General features: G+C 43.4%; 2 non-coding genes across 2 annotated transcripts; both read right to left on the minus strand.

Annotated features, from left to right (window-relative positions):
* Trnar-ucu (transfer RNA arginine (anticodon UCU)) lies at positions 1-74 on the minus strand. The gene has a single exon. It is a non-coding gene; the product is annotated as a tRNA-Arg (tRNA).
* A 6626-nt stretch (positions 75-6700) lies between these two features.
* Trnal-cag (transfer RNA leucine (anticodon CAG)) lies at positions 6701-6784 on the minus strand. Its single transcript has one exon. It is a non-coding gene; the product is annotated as a tRNA-Leu (tRNA).
* Between the last annotated feature and the right edge of the window lie 2493 nt (positions 6785-9277).

A 9277-nucleotide genomic window follows, 5' to 3' on the forward strand; every position in this document is an offset into this window, starting at 1 on the left:
CACCCCCGGTGGGACTTGAACCCACAACCTTTGAATTAGAAGTCCAACACGGTAGTCCATTGCGCCACGGGGGCTAACTGTTTACAGTTTGTAATCATTCCTGCTAAATTTTAGGCATTTGCGCCACAGGGATTTCCAAGGACACGAGAACCTTCGCTGGCGGGCTCAACGTTTTCATTTAAGGCTGACTTTAGATCACGGATAAACAGAGACTCTTTAATCTTACAGTTTTACTGGTCGATGAGACATGCATTGTAAAATTAAAGAGTCTCTGTTTAACCGTGATTTAAAAGCCAGCCGTAAATAGACGAGTTTACGCTCTTGATTGCGTCATGGGTAATCAGGACAACATGGTGGGAAAGTCAAAGGTCTGTATGGAAATTCAAAGCGAAATGTTCTGTACATGACTCTATTTTATAGACTTTCGCCTTCATAAACCAAACAAATAAGTTTATGCTCACAAAGGAGAAGAACTAGACTTGGTTTCCGTTCTTTGGAATTGCTAAAGATTGGTTTTTTTGTCTCCATACAGTCTCTGTAATTTTGTGCGTTTGGAATTACAGGAAATGTTTTTTTTTATATTTAAGGCGAATGGCTGGCCCCCAGGTAGGGTGAGTGCAATGGCCAACAGACATAACGACTAGTCCGTCAAACACAACGGTTCACCTCAAACGGGGGTGCACCAACACACCAACTTCGCCGGGGAATCGAACGCCGCCCCTACCAACAATGAACGAAAGACAAACAGACAAATGGAGAATTGCATCGAGGAGATACCTCGTCTGACTTACACTCCTAAATGACAATTCGACAAAACCAACAATAAAGACTCAAAAAACAACTGGACAAAACAAAACAAGCACGACCCAGCAAAAGAGTGAAAAGCGACCAATAAAAGGCCGCCCGTCAACAGACTCATCCAACACCAAGACGTTGGTTCACCCCAGAAAAACGGCCAGGGCACGCAAACGCAACACAAAGCGAGAACCTAAATATGCACAACCAAAGCATCAATATGTAGTGAAGCCACCACACCACGAGCATCCCACTGACGAACAAAATAACGACGACGACGACGACGACGACGACGACGACGGTCAGACCGGAAGCGAAGGAAAAACAAAGTGAGATTAAACCGGACCCGAGACTTTACACGCTCCATGACATCAACCGCCGAGGGACGAAACGCCCCTCTAACGAAAATCATTCCGAGCCCCCCAAATACAAAACTTGCTAACATTTAGCATATAAACAAATACCCGAGGAACCACAGACAACTCATCAGCCGAGAAACCAAAAAGCAGATGACGAACCAACTTGAAGATAGAAGGACAAAGAGGAGAAGCCAAGAACATAATAGACTGAAGCCACGACAAGACACTGACCACCAGAGGACAGTGAAAAAACAGATGTTGAACAGACTCGACAGGAGCAGAACAAAAACAAGCAGTAGAGAGAGCATACCCAAAACCAGCAAGCCTCTCGGCCGTGTAAGGACCCCATGTGAAACTTTCCAACATAAATCAATAACGGGACGATCCAAATCAAAAAAGAAAAGCTGACGCCAAGTACAAGACCAGTAAAGAGAACCAAACAAAGGAAAGAATTTCTCCTCACAATGAGGAGAAACAGCATTTTCAGACGAAAGAAAAAAGTAAGCAGACTTTGTAAACATAGCAGAAACAGGATAAAAATCAATACCCGAACCAATACCCAAAGAAGACGCAGTAAGGGGTCCTTTACACGCCCGCCAAGCAGTCAACAGAGAACGATAGAACGGAGGCAGAGAATCCGAGGAAAAACAAAGCGGAGCAGAAAAAACGAGATGCGGAGGAGCGGCAAGCAGGGAAGAAAACCAAAAAAAACATGAAAGAGACCCAAGAAGACGGAGAAGAAACAAAACGACGAACCCACTGAACATGCAGAGCCATAACCTTACACTGAAAATCAACGACAGAAAACCCACCCAAACAAGAAGGCTGAACCACAACACGACGAAGTCCCGCTTACCGCTCCAGAAAAACTCAAAAATTAACGTATTTAATTCCACACTGACCCACCGGGGAACATGGATAAGAGAGGCCACGTACCACAAACGGAAAAGGGCCAAGGCATTGATAACAAGTGCCTTGCCCTTATAAGATAACGAACGCTGACGCCAGGAGTTCAAAGCATTTTCCACCGCGGTGATACGCGGCCTCCAATTGTCCTCCTCAAGATTGCCCGAACCCAGAAAAACCCCCAACACCTTCACCTTCACCGACGACCAAGTAATGTTAACCGGTGAGTCAGTGCGACCGTTCCAACAACCCAACCACAAACCTTCACATTTACCATAATTTAGTTTAGCCCCAGACCCCTCTCATACAAAGAATAGACATCAAAGACAGCGAAAATACCAGAAACAGAAGAAACAACCAGCGTAGTGTCATCAGCATAAGCAGAAACAACAGGCAAAGAAGATGAAGAACCAGGGAGAGACAAACTAGAAATTAAAGCACTAGAACGGATATTAAAGGTACGAACCTCGGTGACTAAAACATAAAGGACGAGATAACTTAAAAGAATTTGAAATATGACCATTTACATTTACACAACTACTATCATTATTATAAAATAAATTTACCCACCCAACAAAAGACTACCCAAAACCCATTGCATATAAGGTAGAACGTAGGTTTACCCAATAATTAATACTAATATGTTTAATATGGGACTTACCGCTGTCCTACCACCCAGTGAGGGAAGAAGAAAAAGACTGACGAGACTGAGTTGAGATTAGGTTGATATACTCGGCCTTATCTAAAACAGAGCGATTGAGCTTCCACAACCCCGGGGACCCAGAGGAACGGAGCTGGTGAGAGCCCATGAAAAAGAAAGAGCACAATGATCAGAAAAAGGACATGGTAGAATGTCTACAGAAGGCACATAAGGCACTCAAGCATACGGACAACCGATGAGGTCAATGGGTGATGCAAGGGCCCCATCGGGCAGGAACCAGGTAAAAGCAGAATCCGTTGAGTGCCTTTCAAGCCAAATATCCACAACGCAACAATCCAAAAACATAGCCGACAACAAAGCAGATTTTTCACGAGAGACAACTAAAGGACCTAAAGACCCGTGGCGATCCAGAACACGGTCCAGGACCTTGTTGAAATCGCCGCACAAAAGAGTGGGAATAGCAGAATCGATGGAAAAAAAAGCGTCACAATCAGGATTACGGTTAGGAGCATAAATAGAAGCAACACGGAAAACAGAACCACGAAGACTAAACCCAACCAAAACAAACTCGCAAACAACAGACAGACAGTCCAAAACTGAACGATACTAAACAACCACACCACGAGAATGATTTGTACCAAAAGAACCAGCACACAAATAACCAAATCGAGAAATCAAGAAGGAAGATCATCATTAGAGACGGCGTGAGTCTCCTGTAGGCAAACTACCGACGGAGAGAGATGGGACAACCACTGGAGAAAACCAAGACGTTTGTCACCATCTCTCAAACCATTGACGTTAACAGAAATAACGGAAAGAGCCATAATAAAGCAAAACATTTTGAGTGAAAAACCCATGCCGAAAAAGAAGACAAAGAACAAAAAACTAACAGGATGGTGAGACAACGGCAAATTAATGGCGCCTAGCGGGGCTAGGCGACGAAGGACGACGACGGGAGGACCTATGAGGATCCGGGCTGAGAGGCGGCCTCTCGTCCCAGGAATGGGACCGGGAACGAGAGGACACACGAAGAGCATCCCCGAGCCAGAACGAGAGCTGACCCGGGAAGGAAGAGGAACGGCAAATGGACGTGAAGGGCTGGGAACAGCCCCCAACCCGCCCCGAAGCAACAATATCGTCAGTAGAAGACGGAAGAGTAGCCTTCAACTTCTGAACCATGCATGCTGCATCTTCCCTGGAAACAAGAGTGGGCAGCAACTCCCCCGAAACACCAGGGCGCGCAACTTTGACAGGGATCCTAGATCTTAAAGGTGTAGAATCTACTAAACAGGCCAGACCGTCATCTCCCGAGCCAACCACATCCTCCGAAACACCCGACGAAGGCGTGTCGGACAAACACGTCCCCGAAAGAGGAGAGAAGGCAGGGGAGGACTCCAAAACCTCTTCCTGAGGCACCCCAGACCCACTTACCAGCAAAGGCTGGCTCACCACTTCGTCGAGCTCATTATCACGAGTATCGACAACCATACTTTCAGCACCGGCAGAAGACCCAGACTCAGGCTCAGCTGGATTCCCAGCAGGCACAACCTCCGGGACAACTGCGGGCTCAACAGTGCCAGGCACCACAACAGGAGCAGCCACAGCCACGCCACCAGCAGTATGCATGTCACCAACAGCCTCATTAACGAGATTATCATTATTATTATCATTAACATCATCATTATCATCCTCATTCTCACTGTCCACGTCAGTAGCCGGATTACCCGGCACATACCAAAGAGGCTTCGGACAATGCCGCACGAAATGACCAGCCACGTGACACCTTTTACATTTACCTTTTAAAGGGCAGTCAGCCGCCTTGTGGTTATCATTGCAAATGTCGCACACCAACGGCTGCCCCTTATACCAAACGCGACAGTTAACCCCGTCAATAACAATGTTGCACGGTATATCATATTTGCACACTATGCACACCAGACGGGTACCTGTATGGACACCAGGTAAGTTAGACCACTGCTGGTGACGGACCTCCTTAATCTCTCCAAAAAACTTGAGAGCCTCCCGCACCCGGTCATTACTCCCTTCAAAGGGAAACAAGTACACCATAACGAAGGTGATGGGGGTGGAAACAATCACGTCACAACGGACGTCACCAAAAGAGATGAACCCGGCCTCCTCATAGGTCTTTTTGCGAGTTGGGTCTATGAATGAGATACGCATAATACCCCCTAGGAAGACCTGGATCGAATCCACCAGGCCAGCCAGGGAGTTAGCAATGATGCCGGCAACCCCGGCATGGGAAGTCCCAGCCGGAGAGCCGGACTTTATGATTACGGTGCGCGTGTTGCGCGGAACCATTATGGAAAAACTTTTTAAGGTATGAAAATTAATAATACAAAATCAATTTAACAGTAAACTTTTATGATTAAACCTTAAGCAGCTGCAAAAGGGCTAAGATAAATAAATGTTGTCTGCTTTATATATCACACTAGTTTTCTAGATAGTATCTCACAAATTATAATATGAACCACAATTAAGTTACTACTAATATGAAAGATAAATTCAATATTAATTCACACTATGTAGTCACCCACTGAAGAAGTAACTATTCAAAGACTTTATCAATAAGATTCCACACCAATTAATCACTAACTAATACAGGAAAGATTCGTCAAAAGACTAAGCAATTATTTTAACAATCTCACAACACGCTAAATTAATCTCATGCTAAGGAACCGTTACAAATAGAGACCAAGGAAACCCCTTAAACAACTAAGGAGAAACCAAGAAGCAAAAACACACAAAAAACCAAATAACAGCAGAAAAACCAAAAAGGACACTTCAAAGATGGACTAAAGAAGTGTCCAGCAAAAACAAAACATGGGCTCAAAAGAGCCCTGGAAGCAAAGAAAACGAAAAAACGACTCGGCTTACCCCGGGTTACCGCAGAATGCGGAGCATGAGTCCCCGGGAGGGTCACCGAAAAGAAAAACCAGAAAACAAAGAAAAGCACAGCACCAAAAAGACTCTTACCACAGATCCAAAAATGAAAAACCACACTCCAAAAATGAAAAATTGTCCAGGGCACACTCCAAAAATGAAGGTCTCCCAGCAAAAATTGAGGACTTCTGTGCAGGGTTTGACTTACATAGCCAAACCCGCGTTCAGGTGACAGAAACTCTTTTTAATAAAATAATTTCTACAATAGCCATTCTCTCCAAATTTATTCTGCCGCACATTTGAGCGCATATCTTCTTCTTTGGAAAATAAAAAACCCTAAATTGCATGTCATAAATACTTTTCATCGTTTTGAACTTCCAAACTTTTTGACATTTCTCTCCATCTTGCCGTCGTTACCCATGATGCACTCAAGAGCGTGAACTCGTCTATGAAAACGTTGCAGTGCCGGAGAAACTTTATCTCTATTATTAGCATATTTCTTGTCGTTTTATGTCAATCAATTTTGTTAGTTCCCGGTCCATTCATTTTTATTTTTAACTTTAAATTTATCCGTAACTGAATAATAATCACTTATGATGATTTATCTTGTAACATACCAAGCGTTAAGTTTATAAAAAGAGTTATGCAGTTCAAGCAAATGCTTGTAAGCGCTGTTTACGTTACATTATTAGAGCGATCTTCCCCACGCGAGTATAAGAGATATCGTCGACATGAATTCATTATCATTTCCATAGAAGGCTCAGGCATTTTTTGTGAGACGTTCCTTTTTCCTCCCTTCCCGAGGCCTCTCTATTTGTCTTTACTTACTGTTCCTTTATCTTCATCTGAAGGTGGCCGCCAGACCTCCATATCTCAGTAGGAGTGCGGTACTTAAAGTCATCTGATCATTGCTAAATTTAATTATTCTCCTTATTCCAAATTTGACTCTGATCACCTGACGTCAAGTTAATTTCGACATTTTCTTTCCAAACCGGTACATAGCTCTCACCTAAATTAAGCGTACAGAATTTAGTTTGCCAAGATTCGGAGTAACGAAAAAATACCTTAAGAGGTGAAGTGTCGGGAGTGGGATTCGAACCCACGCCTACATGAGTAGACTGCGACCTGAACGCAGCGCCTTTGACCGCTCGGCCATCCTGACTCCTACGTATACTCTTTCGAATGGGAAGGAGCGTGTTGGGAAAAATGCCGACGTAGGGCCTACCACCTCTGCAATGGTATGTAGGTTGAAAATGAGAAAATGTATCTGCCGGCATTGGGGCCTTGAAAGATATCCGCCCCGGCCTGGTGCCTCGCCAAACCTTGCTGCGAATCTGTATAAGGCTTTAGTCCTTCCTTACCTACATTACTGTGCTGAGGTTTGGGGTTTCATTTGTAAAGTCCAGTGTGACAGACTCCATAGATTGCAAAATAGAGCCGGGAGAAGGCCTTTCATGATTTTAACACATGATCTGCTGATATACTTCATTACCTATGGTGGGGCAACCTTGAGTAAAGGTGACACTCCAAGCAGCTATCAAAAAAGTGTTTTGAATTCGGAATAATCTTTTTCCGGATTGTTTAAAGAATTCGTTTAAAGGAACCTCCAGAATTCATTCATACAATTCGCGGCGCTCCTCAATTAATGCTTTGGTGCCCAGGCCCCATACCGAGGCTGCTAAGAGGGCGTTTTGCTATAGAGGTGCCGTCATGTAGAATGGCCTTGACAACAAAGTTAAGTTGGCGCTTCATCTCAAGACTCTCGGCTCTGCTATGATTTGAGGGAGTTGTGGAAGTACTTATTTTCGTTGTTATGAAACTTGTTTAGGTAATTCACAGCTCAAATTTTTGTGCAATAAACATTGGAGTAGTGGAACATTTTCGTAGTATTAGGATATTGTAATTTTTCAGCTTGTGTCTTTTTCTAACTTTTTGTAAACGGTTCGCTGGAAGAGCAATCTGGCGGTCATGGGCTCAAATCCCATGAGGTTTGTTGAAATCTGAATTCTATAACAATGTGTAGTTGTGCATAATTCTGTAAATTGGAATGTTTCAATGAGATCAAATCCTTCTCACCAGACAAAGCTGAAGATGATGCGTTTTAGAGCATCTCATTTCGGTCAGAGCCTCGAGGAACAATCTTAATCTGATTTGGAAGTTATTCTTGGAAAGTAAAAGGACCCATGAATTCTCTTTTTAAAGCTAGCATTTCACTTTTCATAAATTTATTGGCGAAACCTCTCTTTAGCTAAGCTCTTGTGACATTTTCCTGGCCATCGTAGTCCATTTTTGTACCTTTATATCATAAAGCTTCAACTGAAGGTCCTTTCAGTGATGTAACTTTGTGGAACGTTACGAATTCGCCAAAGAGCGGGAGAAAACAACCGATGAGTTTCTTAAAGTAGTAGGCTTTAATTTCCGAAAAGTTAATTTTTTACCTGTCGCCGTAACGCTTCATGTCATGGCTTTTCCAAGGCGGGAACTAAACTAAGGTAAAACTTCGTTAATGGTTTAGTGGTTCAAGAAAACCAAAGCAAACAAAGGACTTCTCAACTGTAGTCCAACCTCCCTGCAAAAACGCAGAGGTCTGTTTGATTTCTAACTTTTGCTTTTTAAGTCATATTCTAAAGTCCGGACTCCCTGGACTTTCAAGTTTTTACTACACGAAAAGCAAAGTTGATGACTTCCGCAAGAAGGGCATAATGGTGCAGATGGTGTCAGAACGTTCAACAAAAATATGTCATTGGCACGCATGGGCTGAGTCATGACAAGCTCATCAACTCTGTTCAGTTCTTGAACGAGGGGCATTTCGGGTTTGTTCATCCTGACAAAAGAATCCTCCTTACAAGGAAGGGTTCCCCTGCTCTAAGTAAAACATTCACTAGTCAGCAGGTAGTTTGGCGGGAATTTTGTGTATGTATCATAGACAAAAGTTAGGGTTAGTCTGTAAAATGAGGGGGAGAAATTCACAAAGCAAACTCTCAACCCCAAAATAAGGTTAACAAATGAAACATACTCTGTGTGAAATTAAAAACTCTAACTTCAGAAACAGCCAGATAGTGCATGTACGATAAACTTAATCAAGTAGGAGAGATGAACAAATACTTGACCATGAAAATTATTCGTTCTTAAAAATTGGAATAATAAATGTCAAAAAATCTTTACACTAAAATCTTCGTTCTTTAAAATAAACGGAAAAAACTAAAGAAATCCCATGGAATATAAAACACAGGTTCGACGAGGCAAATCCAACAATTGAAGGGCCCACGGAAAGCTATCACGCGGTTCGTTGAAGCTACCACGCGGTTCGTAGTTCCCGTAGCACAGTAGGTTAGAGCGTCGTATATCCTTTTAAGCAGTTTTGAGAACGGTCAGCGACGGTGCTGAAGTAAGGCGGTTTCGATACCCGCCGCGAGCAGCAGTATTTTCACGTATACGCTCTGCAATCTCATTGGACATTTTTAAACACTTGGCTAATGAGAGTGCAGAATGTAATATTATCGCCATCAAGCTATAACGGTTAAGGCTGTGGTGTTTTTATGGCGATTCGGACCGTTGCTTTGTGATGCGAGAGCAATTTGTGGGACGAAGTCGCCGCGAGTCAACAGCCTTTCTTCTTTTTATGAGGGGAAATGACAATTAACGACATCGTAAC

Source organism: Montipora capricornis, chromosome 8 (assembly GCF_036669925.1).
Source record: "Montipora capricornis isolate CH-2021 chromosome 8, ASM3666992v2, whole genome shotgun sequence".
NCBI lineage: Eukaryota > Metazoa > Cnidaria > Anthozoa > Scleractinia > Acroporidae > Montipora > Montipora capricornis.